This window comes from Vidua macroura, chromosome Z (genome assembly GCF_024509145.1).
Source record: "Vidua macroura isolate BioBank_ID:100142 chromosome Z, ASM2450914v1, whole genome shotgun sequence".
In the NCBI taxonomy this organism is placed as follows: domain Eukaryota; kingdom Metazoa; phylum Chordata; class Aves; order Passeriformes; family Viduidae; genus Vidua; species Vidua macroura.
In genome coordinates this window covers 9,730,215-9,745,043 of record NC_071611.1, presented here as the reverse complement: position 1 = coordinate 9,745,043, position 14,829 = coordinate 9,730,215, and positions in this window count along the sequence as shown.

Here is a 14,829-nt window from a genome sequence, read left to right as displayed (position 1 = left end):
AAAACTTGGAAGTAATTGATTTGAATAAGGTACAGGTTCTGACGTGAGTGGCTATTGTGGAATAATGACCAACACAAGTGAGTGCAGCAGTCAAACCTGCTTCCACTTGTCACCAAAATGTAAAAATGGGTTATCTAAACAATGGATCTTGATGAGAAAATTTGGATTGACATTGACATACCATAGTAGAGATAAGCAGGAGCTCATTGTAATTAAATTATTTATCCTCTTCTGTGGTAGCTCAAGCTGTGTTTACTAATGTTTTTCTACACAGGCAAAACATTTTTTTTTTTTACACAGGCAAATGTGGCCTGTTGTAGTCACAGCTGCTGTGACAGAGGTTGAAGAAGTGCTGAAAGAATTCCCTAGAAGTCCTGACAAAAGAAGGATTTGGCCTGACTCAACTTGAGGAGCTTTATGTCATGGGGGAAGATTATGTAATTGCTCCTTCATTAGAAGGAAGGTTCCTCAGACTGAAGAACTGAGCTGGGGTGCCATGTGTTCTACCACATCACAACTTTTGCTAAACAGTGCTGGCAACTACATGTGGAAGAATGTGCTTCATTCTGTCCAAAGATGGTTGCCCAGCATCCAAGCATCTTCTTTGTTCCTGAAGGTATGGCCTCTCCAGATAACTTAATCCATGAAGGTTGTTTTCTGTCAAAACTTACTTATATTTTCTACCTTGTGGAATTTACTTGATTCGACAGACTTCTTTCTGCATCCATACTTCAGTATGGGCCATGGTATTAGAAGTTAATCCTAGCAGTCTTGGTTGATGTGGTGTCAGGTGACTGAGATGCCCAGAATGACAGAACAAAAGAACTTAAGATGTGTTGAGGACTACATCTGGTGCAGATAGCTTGGTTTGCAAGATGCAGATTGAGCTCTATGTGGGAACTCAAGACAAGAGGCCCTGAACTGCTGACCCGTTGCACAACAAAGGGCACAAAGTCTGGTGTTAGCCAGCCAGGTGAAAGGGGAGCTGTGAAGTGCCAACCTTTTGGATAACAAAAAGCAGCCAGCACGTACCATTGCTGCCAACCAGGTGAATGGACACTGGGAGACTCAGCAGGAGCTGAGGACTCAGGAGGAAGAGTGAGACTTGAGCTCACTTGGACTGTGAAGGTGTAAAAGCCCAGGGGTTCCTTTGCTCAAGATCCTCCTTGTAGGCACCAGCTCAGGCTGTTTCTGCATTACTGCACTGTGAATAAATTGTTCTGTGGAATGAGAAATCTCAGACTCTGCCCTGGGAAGCCTCCTCTGACTGTGAGAGTGGGGTGAGCAGGGACTCAGGCAAGGCTCCCGGTATGTCACTGGAGCCACCTGCTGTGAAAGGGCTTTGGTCCCAGCAGTGAGAGTCTCTGGTGGTCGAAGTGTGACTGCCAGAGTTTCATGAACAGTCAGACTGAGAAGTCTCCTTAATACCTGTCTGGAAAGCCTCTGAGACATCAGAGTTCCTAGTTTGGAAAATTCACCTCTATATGTCACATTATACTAATACGCAACTAAACATACTCTTCTAAATTTGTTAAGAATGGATAAATTCATCAAATGGGGATGTGCTATGTATCATCATGGTCTCTAATATTCATCTTGAATTACACTTTTACAACCAGCTCAGGCTATGTTGCTTGAGTCTTCTTCAGGTACATCCTTGGTACTATGAAAAGAGTTGTGTTGCTATTGCACATCTTCTCTATGTGCCCACTTCTTAGAAAGAAAAGAAGTGGGTTATGGTTACTGCATTCTCAAAAAATTAGAACAGGCTGTGAGCTGAGCATGTTTCATAAGATGTCTTATCCTATTTTATTTTGCTCCATCCTGCATGTGCACCCAACAGAAACGCTGGTACGTCACGTCAGGTTTCTAAAAATAGATATCCACTTCAAATGACATTAGGTCTTTTGTTATAGAAAATTAAAAACATTAACCTCTTTGCATTCGGATGTACAAAACTTCAAAAGAAGAAGTATTCTAGTTTTTTATTTCTTAGAATTTTTAGGAAGAAAATCTGAACTTTTTCAACCCACTATTAATTTTCACTAGGAAAATGAAGCTTGGAAATCACAGAGAAAAGAGCAGCAGGTAGGTTTCCAGGCAGGCTAATGTAATGAATAATGGTTCCATATTCACAGATAGTATTTACTCTTTGGCTCATTGCCATATGGAGGTGAACAGGAATCTCCTGTGGTGTCTGACACTCACATCTACAGCTCTCCCTCCTGGTCGCTGACTGAAGAAAACTTTCAGGATATGAGTATCCTGGAAGTACCATCATATGGTACCATGTGAATTGTATGGTCACAAATTCCTTCCACTGTACTTACTATGCTCCCTGTATGATGCAATGACCTTCCTTGTGTGATTCTGTATATTTATGTGCCTCCAGTGTGTTTTCTGCATTACCTCACAAATTGAAAATGCTGCCTTTAAATAAGGGCTACATGAAGGAAGTTTCTTGGGTAACAGACATCTGGATGCAGTTTTTCTCCTCAACCCTTGGATAAAAAGATACGATAGGCAAAGAATTAATAAATTCAGTTGAGAATTAAGTATACATGGACTGCACTCCTCATTTTCCCAGCTGAAATAAATAAATTAATAAACAAACAAATAAATAAATTGCACACGGATACTGAATAAGTTTTATTTCAAGACAATTAACTATAATGCAATGACAAATTTACAACATGCCTCTTGATCCAAAGTCTTGAGGTAGCATATAAGAATCTGTCATGAGTCTTCAAGAAGAAACGGTCAGTACCCAGGAAGAAATAGGAATAAATCAACTGAAATTTGAACATATATATAATTTATCCTGTGCATACCTAAATACCCTTTTACAGAAAATTTTGCATTAGCAAATTCCTTCAAGAACTTTTTCTCAGTTCTGTTGTGTTGGAGTTTGTTTTCTCTGCTTTTTTCTTAGAACGTGAACACCTGCTCTGTGCTGCACCTTTTGCTGAATGGAGGGAAATGATCCCTTGCTCTGCATATGAATTTACCACTGCAAAAGACAAGATGGAAAATGTAGAAACACTTTCCCACAGCATGCTGAAGGTTATTTCTAACCCTAAAGAGCATTGTAATATGTCCCGACATAACTTAACTAGCTGTTATGTCCCTTGGTTACTCTGTTGCACGGCAACCTGATTCTCTGAAAAATTAAACTTCTGGGTTTCTTTCTGTAATATACAACCTCTTTTCACCAGATTTTTATTCTGTGGTGCAACTTGAAGGTAGCAGACTTGGCTCTGTATGTTTTGTACTCATCTTCCTTAAATAATATACATGTATATTTTTATTTATATAAACCATTGATTCTGTAACCTTCTAAAAATGCTTTTCCTTTACCACTACAAGTTTTGGAACTAGGTTTTAAGTGCTATTACACTGTGGGCCTTGAGTAGAATCAACTTTTCTGACGACTAGGTGGTACTGAAAGAAATCTCGCAAATATTAATTCCATCTTAACAACTGAAGTGTTTAAGAATTTCCTTATCTCTCAAATAAATAGAGATCACTCACCATTTTCATGCTTTGAAAATTTCATCTTTTCTGGTGCTGTGATAGATAGCCACTGTGCATTTTAATTTGAGTTTCAACAACATTACTTTCTCAGTTTTCACTGTTCAATTTTTCAGTATATCATAGCAGTTTTGTCATCCATGTCGTCTCTGAGGCAACCCCAGGTATTCAAACAATGCTTTATACTATTTTTTCATTGCTTTACTATAGATAGTTAAATGTAACCTTCTTTTTGGTAAACTCAGCCTTCCATATAGTATTACAATGTTTATTCCTGACATCTTTTGTCCCCTGCAGCAACTCTTTCATTCAGCACTGAGCTGACTTAAATTTGGGTGTAGGAGCAGGGGAAGGAGAAATCTTTGTGAAGATAACTTTAAATAGCAAGGTTCTTCCTGTATAATCACCTCTTTCTTTCTGAGCTTGGAGTTGAGCTGCTGCTTGCTATTATTATTATCATTGAGCTAATAACCTGGGCAGCAAAATAAATTCTCTCTCTCAAAAAGCTTGCAAATCATAATGATCTAGATGGCTTTCCTACAGACTGCCTGTGCAGTTCATTAAAAACATTACGGTAGTAACTAATTCACTGTACACTCCTGTGTTTCAAACACGACTAATGCACCCAGAATTTTATTGTTCCTGATGATGTCTCTTTCATTTTTCATCTCTTCCACATTATGTTTTTTATTGTGGCAGTGGCATTGTAATGGTTTTCATGTTGTTATAAAGACATTCAGAGGTGCTTACAGTGACAGGAGTTATTTTCTTCAACAGGAATATCAGCAACATATGGTAAGGTTTTGTTATCCTGGGGGTATGATTTCCCAATTCTTTACTCCCCTTTGTTTGGTCTTTTCCTTCATTGTGCTCTCTTGGAGAACACTTGAAGATGTTGCTTGAGTCTAACCATATAGAATCCTTTTAAATTTCACTTTAACATAAAAAATAGCTTGACAGTACTCCTCATCTCAATGGCTTCTTTCCTTTTCACCAGTGTCAGTCAGGATGAATTTTGTTTTAACCTGCCTCACCACAGGTGTAAACTGGCTTCAAACCCAGTGTACAAAGTCCCTGCACTATGTTTCAGCAGGTCTTTCTTCTCCTTTCCTTTTTTGGGATCCCCTTTTATTCCTTAAACACATTGGAGTTTTGTCTTTGTTACCATGTTCAATGGCCCATCTATGTTCAAAACCATCTCAGAATAGCTATTGAGTAATAACTGTTTTCTACAAGATTTTCACTAGGGTCTTTCCACTCTTATTTCTGTTTTCCTGCATCTAAAGCACTGATAGAAAGATATAGAAGCTAAAAACATCCTACTTGTCCAATGACTACTCCACCCCTTAACTAGAAATTAAATCCCTCCATAGAGGGAAGAATATAGGCAACTGTGGAAACTATGGAGGATTGTCTTAAATTGATAATGATAATGAGTTACGTAGGAGTCCAGACTTCATACTGAACAGCAGAAACACATTCTTTTTCTGCTTTTGCAACCTCTACTCTGAATATGTGTACACTGGGAAACCTTCAGTAGAGTGATCAGAGCAAACTGTTAAAGCTTGAATGGCCACAGTTGTTTTTCAATGCGAAGAGAAGGAGTCCTACTCATTCCTCCTGCACAAGTATTTGTGCAGCCAGGCAGTGAAGTCCTTCGTGGAACTAGGTGACAGGAAGAAATAAGTAAAATTGTTATTTTTGATATGCACAAGTTCCTTATTTAGTTCCTTACAATTACTCAGACAACTGTGCTGGACAAGGGAGTGGGTGCCAGTCGTGGGTAACTGCGAGTGGAACTGATTCTTCTGACAGAAGGACTGGCTTACATCAGCTTAAAGTATTAACTGAACAGCAACTGAAGTGAATGAACTGATTCAGCACTTTTTGGAAGAGTCTTCAGCTGAGTTATAGATAAGTATTTGATAAAAAATAATTGTGTGAATTGAGCAGGAATACTGAAGAAATAATTGTAAAATGAGTTGATAAAGCACATATTCCTTACGCAAACAGTTCTTGAGTCAGGGCTGAAGAGATTTCCTGTTAAAGGCTTAGTGATGTTTAATAAATGTTGTTCAAATGAGTTGTTGCAGCTTTTGAGAATAGATTGTCTGAATTTCCACTGAAAGATTTCTGCTATTTATGGAAGAAGTTTGAAATTTATTTATTGTCAATATATCCTCTCCTGTTGCCTTGTTTCTAATAATGTATTGCCAGATACATTCAATGTTTTACCACTCCAATGAAATATTGTATTTCCCAGCACTTATTCTCTTAATCACTTATTCACTTATCTCAAAAATATTTGGAATCAAATAATGGCATTAGAATCAACCAGGCTTTTGTGCAGAACATTGTCCACTGACTATGAAAACTTAAAAGCCAGTCCTCTTTCCTTCATTATTTTGAGTTCAGTTGTTTAACCTTTTCTCTAGTGCTCTTACATGTTTCTTCTCTATTCTTCTTTTAACCAGACAAACCACAGCCAAGAAAAGGATGGGCCTTCATACTTTTGCCTGAATGACTCCACCAATAAATGCCAAATAAGAATGCATAGAGAGTTTGTAAGAAAAAGGAAGAAAAAATTGTCTTTCATTAGCTGCAGGGTCACAACAAATATCCAAAGATTTAACTGTATTTGTACATGAGTCAAAGTCAGCTTAGCTCCTCTTAACTGTATTAAGTCTGTAAGATTCATAAGAATAAACAGTAGAGGACCTGGTTACATGGACAAGCTCAAAGCTCGTTTTACTACTAGAAGAGGCTATCCAATTAGAAATTTATTCTAGTTTTACTTAAGTTCTTTGACTGCTTACGTTTAGTTGATTCTTCCATCTGTTCCTGACCTTTTCAGCTTGGAGGTGTGTCTTAGTGAATGTAGCAAGTTGCATACATTTTCTAAGATGCCATTTTCTATAATTGATTGATGATTAATTGCTCAACACACATGTAAGATTCCAAACTGCCTCCCAGTGATCAGAAAAATTGCAGTTTTAAGAACTGTAAACAAGTCCTTGTAATAGTCTATTCATATCTCCATCATTAACAGCTATTTCAGAATAGCAACTTTCAGGGTAAATAATGACTTTAGCAAGGGATGCAAACAGCTCCAATGCAGAGATTTCAATAAGTATTAAAATTCATATTTTTAAAAGTTGGTACATTTAAAGCTAATACAACATCTATAATCATATACTTGTGATATGACATCATTTGCAGATTCTGTCTGTATGGTTCACTAACTTAACCTCAGCAAGCACAAGTATTTCCATGGCCTTATACCATTCTTGTGGGTTTTTTTGTACCCATACATTACTGTAAAATTTCTAATAATTTTTCCCATATCCTAACTTGATCGTTTGGGTTTTTTTTTAATTCTCATTTGTAATTTTTCTATTAATATATGAACAACTTCTTTCAAGCAACATTGTTAGGCCGTTCGTTAGCTCTACACTCATCAGTGCTGGAGTTCAATTTTCAGGCCAAATTTACAAGAATAATCCTTACTTGTGCAGCTTCAGGCTTGCATTGGATCTGTTCTGGGAATCCCCTGCCAATGATCTCATATGTGATTATGTCTCTTCTTTGGGATATTGAAAGATGTTCAGCACAGCTACAGAAAAAAGACGGTTTAGATTTCACTCTAAAGTTCAACCCTTCATGTACAAACATTCACTGATTACCATACATCATGTAAGCAAAACTTAGCCAAATTAATGTAGACTGGGATATTTAGGACCAGACATTTAAATAGTAAATGCCTACATTTTGCAGTGTTTCTTGTTGCATAATAAACAGAAAAGTAAGTGGAATACAATGTAGAGAAAGACATTAACTTGAATGGGAATCTGCTTCCAAGAAATTTTATGAGAAAAGTGACCTCTCTCAGACACTGGATTATGCTAAATCATGGACAGACCTATTGAACTAAATAGATACTAGGCTGTTTATTCATTCTTGCAATCTTTTATTTTTAAACCATGAATTGCACAGGATCATCAGAAAGAAAAAAAACCCAAAACAAAGCCTGGCTCAAAGCCAGGTTGGAGAATGATAAGGAAAGAAGAAAGAGAGATCATAAACTAAGGGTAAATTTCTTCCAAATGAGGTTGTACACCTGTAGGTATAACTGCACATTCAACTTGAATCCTTATCATATGTGTTTTGAACTCAGTTCTTACTGCAAAACAATTTTCTTTTTTTCTTGCATACTGCATACCAACATGATACACAGCTTTTATTAGGGAACTCTTGGAACAATTTAACTGCTTGTTCTGAGTAACAGTTTTAATTGTTTTCAAATATTATACTTGGGTTTTTATTCAACTTCTCAGTTATGTTTTGTGGACATGGAGGAATGGAACAACTCCATAAATACTAAACACATTTTTTTCACCACAGCTCTACTTGAGCCCTAATTTATTATTATGAAACTCCCACATTAGGAACTGCACAAAAAAAAAATGTTTTGTAGGAAGATAACAAACCCCTTTTTCTTCTATTGCTTTATTGGTCCCATATATTTAAAGTATCATAATTGATCCATGTGAAGTGAGGTTTCTTTATCATTACTAAAACATCTTTCTTTTATCACAGGAAAGGCAGGCACAGCCTTCTGCAGTTATAACAAGAAGGGGCCCTTCAAGATGAGACATGGCTTTGGGTCTTTTTTTCAGACAGAAGCAGAACTTGGGCTGGAGTAGGGGATTGGCAGTGCCATCATACCTGCTGTCCCTCACCACTCCCTGATGGGTCTCACCATCCACCTGCAGATTTCTGCAAACCCTTCTTCAAACTATGCAAACCCTTCTTCAGCCTCTTGCGATTTGACATGACAGGTATCTGGAGAAAGAAAAAAGCTTCCTGGGAGTCAAGTGCCTTCTGAAGGAGCATCCTCTCTTTGGCAGTGGTTTTACACACAGCAACTTCAGCTGAGACAGTACTGTTCCATCACCAGGACGTCATGCTGATCCATGAATAAGTTAGTCTCCTCCTGAGTTTCTTCAGATGTGCTGACTTACTGGGCCTGTGATTCAAAAGAAAACAAGGACAAAATACACCTGCTGACGCCTTAGATGGCAAGGAGAGTCACACATTACAAACTCATATTCCAGCATAAACAAAGAGAGTCTTTAGGTCAACTGCTCTGTCCTGGATTATAAAACTGGTGTATGGGACAAACAACCACATGCCTACTGTCTTGAATTTTTCCCAGCCTATCTCACTCAGTCTTTCAACATTGGGAAATGCAACCCTCCCCTAGGACACAATAGTGGAGGAGTAAAGTGCTGTGTTTGAGTCACATGACCTGACATGTGCCTGTACTTTCTGATGACAGGAGACAGGATTGTTTCCATCCTGTAACCACAGCTATCTCTTCATTGTGTTGCCTCCTCTGTTTCTGAGGATGATTAAGGGTTATTTCTTGGCAAGGCTGAAGGTACCTCTGGGGTTGAGTGGGACTGGACAGAAGAGGAGCTGTCTGTAGATGTATTGTCCCATTATAGTATGTGACCTGGAACACTGTAGGGAAAGAAAAAGACTGCAATCTTCTCAGCTAAATCCACTGTCAGTCCTGGTAATCACCTTGAGGTAAACATCTTCTCTCTTGCAAAGGCATCACATGATGAACGACTGGAAACCAGAACTAATTATCCGTTCTTTTGTGTTTCTTTGTACAGGGCATGCTGAGCATTACAACTCTGCCACTTGACTATGTAGTTTTATTTTGTGAAGTTCTGTCTCTGGGTGTTTTTGTGGCTTTTTCTTTGAGTTTGTTGCAGTGCAGGGGGCACTCTGCATGCACTTCAGCTCACCAGAACGATAGCTCTCCAGAATTTGTAATGCTAGGGTGGAAGATGACTGGATAGTGAGTTATAAGTAATTCTCCACGTTACTTGCTCTATCTGAATGCTTCATCTAAGGTTTCACAACCAGTTTGCCTGCAGGAGGAGATTCTCCATGCTGAGGAGAGGCTCGAAGAAGAACAGCAGAATATTCAGCAGCATGCTCAGCAACTGCTTTCTATTATGCAAGGGTTTAAAGGAATGTGAACAGTCTGCCGAAATCCTCCTCATGTGACCAAGATCACAGCAACAACCTGGAGCCAAATGAACAACCATGCTCTTATGTGCTAGTACAAAGACCCAGCTAGAAAAACATGGTGGAAGTCTAGTTGCAAATATGATGAATAGGATTTTAATCTCAGCAGGTTGCTCGGATGGCTGCTTTTCCACTACAGAACAATATTTTAATTAAATTTCCACATCACATATTTAGCACATTTTTCCTTTTCACTCAATAGTTTTTGTCAGATCCTTGAAAATTCATCTCTTTGCCCTCTGTGAGCTTTAAAAAGAAGAATGGAAAAAAATGCTTATCTGCCGTGTGAAATCTGTGACTGTTGGTTTTCACTTGTATGTTAGTTCTTTGATTTTGTGTTGCAGGGTTCGGATAGGAATGGGTCTCATATACAACAAAACAGGTGGGTACTTAAGCTGAATCATTATAAGAATAAAAATCATAGCAATTACCTGCAATGCAGAGATTTTGGAAAGGCTAAGGAAGTAATTATAGCATCATATAGAAGGGTCCAGATATAAATTATGTTGCAATATTTTGGTAACAGGTGAATAATTTCTGTTTCTTTTGTGGAGAAGAAGTGGTATCCTGTTTCAGGGCTTCTTCATTTTCCACATTCAAATTGATATGGACAGGCATTTCAGTCATCTCTTTCTCTGCATTAAGCTATGTCTCCCTTTTGAATGTAAAAATGTTGCCTTATACCATCAGGTGTCAAGCCAACTCACTACTGTTTTAAATCTGGTCTTGAAAATAAATGGAGTGTGGTGTACCCTATTAATTAAAAATTTATTTTAGTGGACAATTTCAAATGTTTGTAAAGGGGAAGTTACTTATTATGTGTTTGTTATCTGTCAACAGGGGGAAGTGCTGTTTATGAATTAAACATTTTGATTGTTCTTTAAAGTTTTTAATATGTGTATTTTATGCTAGTATTTTTTTGCACACTAATAACATAGTATAATATATTATATTATATTATATTATATTATATTATATTATATTATATTATATTATATTATATATTATTATATTATATAATAATATATAATAATATATAATATAATAATATATAATATAATAATATAATATTTTTATACTTAACCATGGTAGACCTGAAAAAAATAGAACAAAAAATCTTCTGTGTTGGGCATAGTAGAGATTTAAACTACATCTAATAGTCTGTGGATCACAAGGACTTAATGGGTCTATACCTGTTCGCCCTCTTCTATGAAGTGCATAATTGCAACATAACAGCTCGCCTTTGAGAATTAAAAGCTTATTTCTGATACCCCCACCATCTGGTCAGTAAAAATAATGAGCAAAAATGGTAAACAGTATTCTTAAATAAGACAGATGAAGTGCTTACAAATTGTTAAAGTAAAAAGCACCATTTTCAAGGAAAATGTTCACAAAGTTCTTTACACTTTGCAGTTTGTTGCAACCAAAACGACATTTTTCTCTAAGCCAGGGGAAAACTCCATTTCACTTTGTTGCAGAAAGGAGTTCCTGAACTTTTTAGATGATCAGTGTAAATACAGGATAGCAAGGAGTTTCCTGGGCAATGATAGAACAAGTGAAGCAGGAACAGGAAGATCAAATCTCCAAAAGTGTCTTTTGCTGCTGGCTGGTTGCCTTTGGAATTCAGATTTTATCTGTCCTCAGACTGTGCTGTGTTCAACAAGGCAGAAACAAAACACAAAAGAGGAGAAGACTACAGTTCAAATAAATCAAATAATAGATATTTAAATTGCGATTTTAAATGTTATCTTGCTGCAGGAAAAGCAAATTATTTAGTTCCTTTTACGAAAAGGGTTATAGCTTACTCTGAGATAGCAAAACAAGTTCAAGTGTCTTGTCCAGCAACTGATCACAAAACAGTAAAATATAATCCTAATGGGACAGTAACTAACCAGCTATTTAAAGAACTGCTTACCATTTTAAATAAATTGCTCTGTAGAAACTGTATAAGCGGTGAGATAAGACTGTAGAAAACCTTATTACAGGGTTGTTTGTTTCCAACAAACATGGATTTTTAATAAAATATTGCTCTTTATGTCCATAAAAGTATATTCATTTTTGGACTGAGCAGGCCAGAAGGCTGCCCTCCCAAGTATGAGTCAGACCACAACCATTTCAAAAGTTATCATAGGTTCAAAGAGGAAGTTTCAGATGACTGCAATTTTCAGACACGTGTTTATGCTACAAATAAAGGTAATTTTAAAGTTGAACTGCCCTTTGTAAGGTGATGTGTTTTTAATTATTATTATTGTTTCTTTGGATAAAGTATAATGGTAGATGAAAACTGGAGGTTAGCTGATGTGTAGGGTTCCTCTTAAATCTGGCCTGGTGACCACTAAGTCTTGCTTCAGGTCTGTACAGTCACATTCATCATTTCTTCTTCCTTGTTTTGTGGGTTTGGTCAGCCTGATGATTCAGAAATTAACAAACACATGCCTGTGCTTCACCTCCTTTCTCACTGTTTTTTGTAAGCTTTCTGCTTCCAGGGCAGCCATACAAGAGGATTTTAAGCATCTGATCATGGCTATGAAAAAGTGGGGTTTTATATCAGAAAAAATAACTAGGAATGGTGTGAGCGGGTGAGGTTTGGTATTTTGAATCTTGTAGCTAAGGGTGTTCTCAGTAGCATGTGAATTAGCAGTATGTCTCAATAGCAGGGCCTAGCCTCAAGTAACTACAATAAGGCAGGTACAGCAGCATCCTTTCACTATAACTGTGTGTCGCAATAGCTACTTTCACAGCAGTGCAAGCCTTTAAAAATCAGCTTGCAGCTACAAACTATTTTCTTCTCAGCAAATGAGTGCATTCATAGATAGGCTAATTCTGTCTTCTACAGAAAACTTGTATTTCTAATATGCCCAACCTGCACTTTGCTTGGCTTCTTATCATGCAAGTGCTGTGGTTCCACTGGTGTGAGTGAGAATGACAGAATAAGGCTATGTGAGACAATGTGATAGGCTGACCTTGACTGCCAGCCTCCCACCCGACTCTCTCCCACTCCCCCTACTCAATAGGAGAGATGAACAAAATACCAAGAAAAAGACCATGGGTTGACATAAGGACAGGGAGATCAGTCACCAATTACCAGCATGGCCAAAACTGAATCAGCTTGCAGAAAATTAACTGAATGTATTGCAAATTAAGAGCAGGGTAACAAGAAATAAAAACAAGACTACAACCACCTTTCCCCCACCTTCCTCTTCTTTGGGGGCTCATCTCCATTCCTTCATTCCTGGCTCCTCTACTCCTACACATGCACGCACACACACACACACACACACACACACAAAAGCCATGCAGAGAATAACAGGGGCTGTGGTCTGCTTGTTATGATTTGTCTCTGCCACTTCTTTCTCACCATGCTCTTTTCTTGCTACAAGAAGAGGTTTCTTCCAAGGAGTACAGTCCTTCACAGACTTCCCCAAGGTGGGTCAAAGACTGGTGAAAGTCTAGTGGTATTCCATACAATAAAACATCATCTCCAGTGTATGGGGTGTGTTGGCTAGAGGTGCTGATTGCTTCTGGGGGACAGTCTGGGCATAATTAGATTTTATTTTGTTTCAATTCTTAAACCATTTTTATCTGAACTAATGATTCTCCCCTCCATGCCACAGAGAGTGGTGTAGGGGAGGGGGAAGCAAGCAAGCACCTGCATAAGCTGCCAGCAAGGCCAAACCATGACAGGTGCTCCGAAGGTCTGCAGCATGAATATCTGCTCCAGCATGCTCCTCAGTAAGCTGCAGGGGAAACCTGCACCACCACAGTCCTATGCTTTAGGTATCAGCAGAGCCTCACGTTTTTTACAATCTACTCTCTCTGAGCTGCTGTATGCCATTTCTAACTCTATAACTAACTATAAACTCTGTAATAAGCATGACATCACAGAGGTGCCAACCACCAGTGTTGCTGATTGTCTCAGCTTTGGGCAGCTGTGGATCTCTTTTGGAGCCAGCTGGTGTTTTCTCTGTCCAACACCTGGGCAGGTGCTGCTCTTTTCTCACAAAGACCACTCCTTAAGTCTCCCTGCTCCCAGCACCTTGCCACGAAAACCCAGTACAGATCAACTCTTCTGGCTTCAGCCACTGAACAATCAGGTGCCACCAAAGTTACTCCAGGAAAGTTCTTGAAAACTATCAGAATAGCTAATAGCTAATAGCTTTACTAAACTTTTAAATTTTTACAGGAGAGTGAACCTTGTTTTTCACAATGTAAACAGCAAACCCAAGCAGTACAATACAGGATAGTGTTTCTACCTACACTGCCTTCTCCAGCAACTCTTTTTCAATTCCTTTTATTTTAAAATATGATTTGTATTCACTTGGGCTCCCACTATGCATGTTTATTTTAACAGCACCTTGATTACTGTCTGTGATTATCAAGACATTTAAACCCAAAGTATTTTACTGAAAGTAGTTTCACACCATCTATCAGTTATGTGATATTCCTTCAGACTTCAGATTTCCTTTAAATTTCCTTTATACTATTAGAATCTATAGGAAACCAACTAACTTCAGAGTTTCCATCATTAGAATTGACCTGACTTTCAAACATGAAAGTCTGTCTTATTTGTTTATCTATTTATTTGCATAATCAGCATCTTGTCTTGAAACTCAAAGCTCTTGGCAACTGCTTTGTTCTACATTGCATAGTAGGCAGAGCATGTAATTTTGTACATCTGTTTATCAACTGCATGTGATATGTGGCCTTCTGCATTTTTTACTGAGACCAAAGACTCTCTCCTACTAAAGCATTAAGCATTATCACAGAATCACAAAACACACTGAGTTGGAAGTGACACACAAGGATCATCAAGTCCAGCTCCTTGCCCTGCACAGGACAACCCCAAGAGTCACACTGTCACCAAAACAGCGAGAAAAAGAAAAACTCTCCAAAATCTTTTCAGTGTTAGAGAATTCAGGCATTACTTTATTCTGGCCAAGATGTTATTCTGGCCAAGATATGCCAGAGAAATTATTTCATCCACATATGCCCAGGTTGTGCAGAAAAATAATTGCATCACACAGGCTTCTTTAACCTGATTTTTCACATATTTATACAGACAAAACCCTAAGAAATTCTTATTCATTGTTCCAAATTACACAATTCTTAGTATTTGATCTCCTACTAGTTATTGATCCATTTGCTTCCATGCTAATTTGGTCCTCATTCTTTGGTTCTCTTATCAGTCTTTTCCCA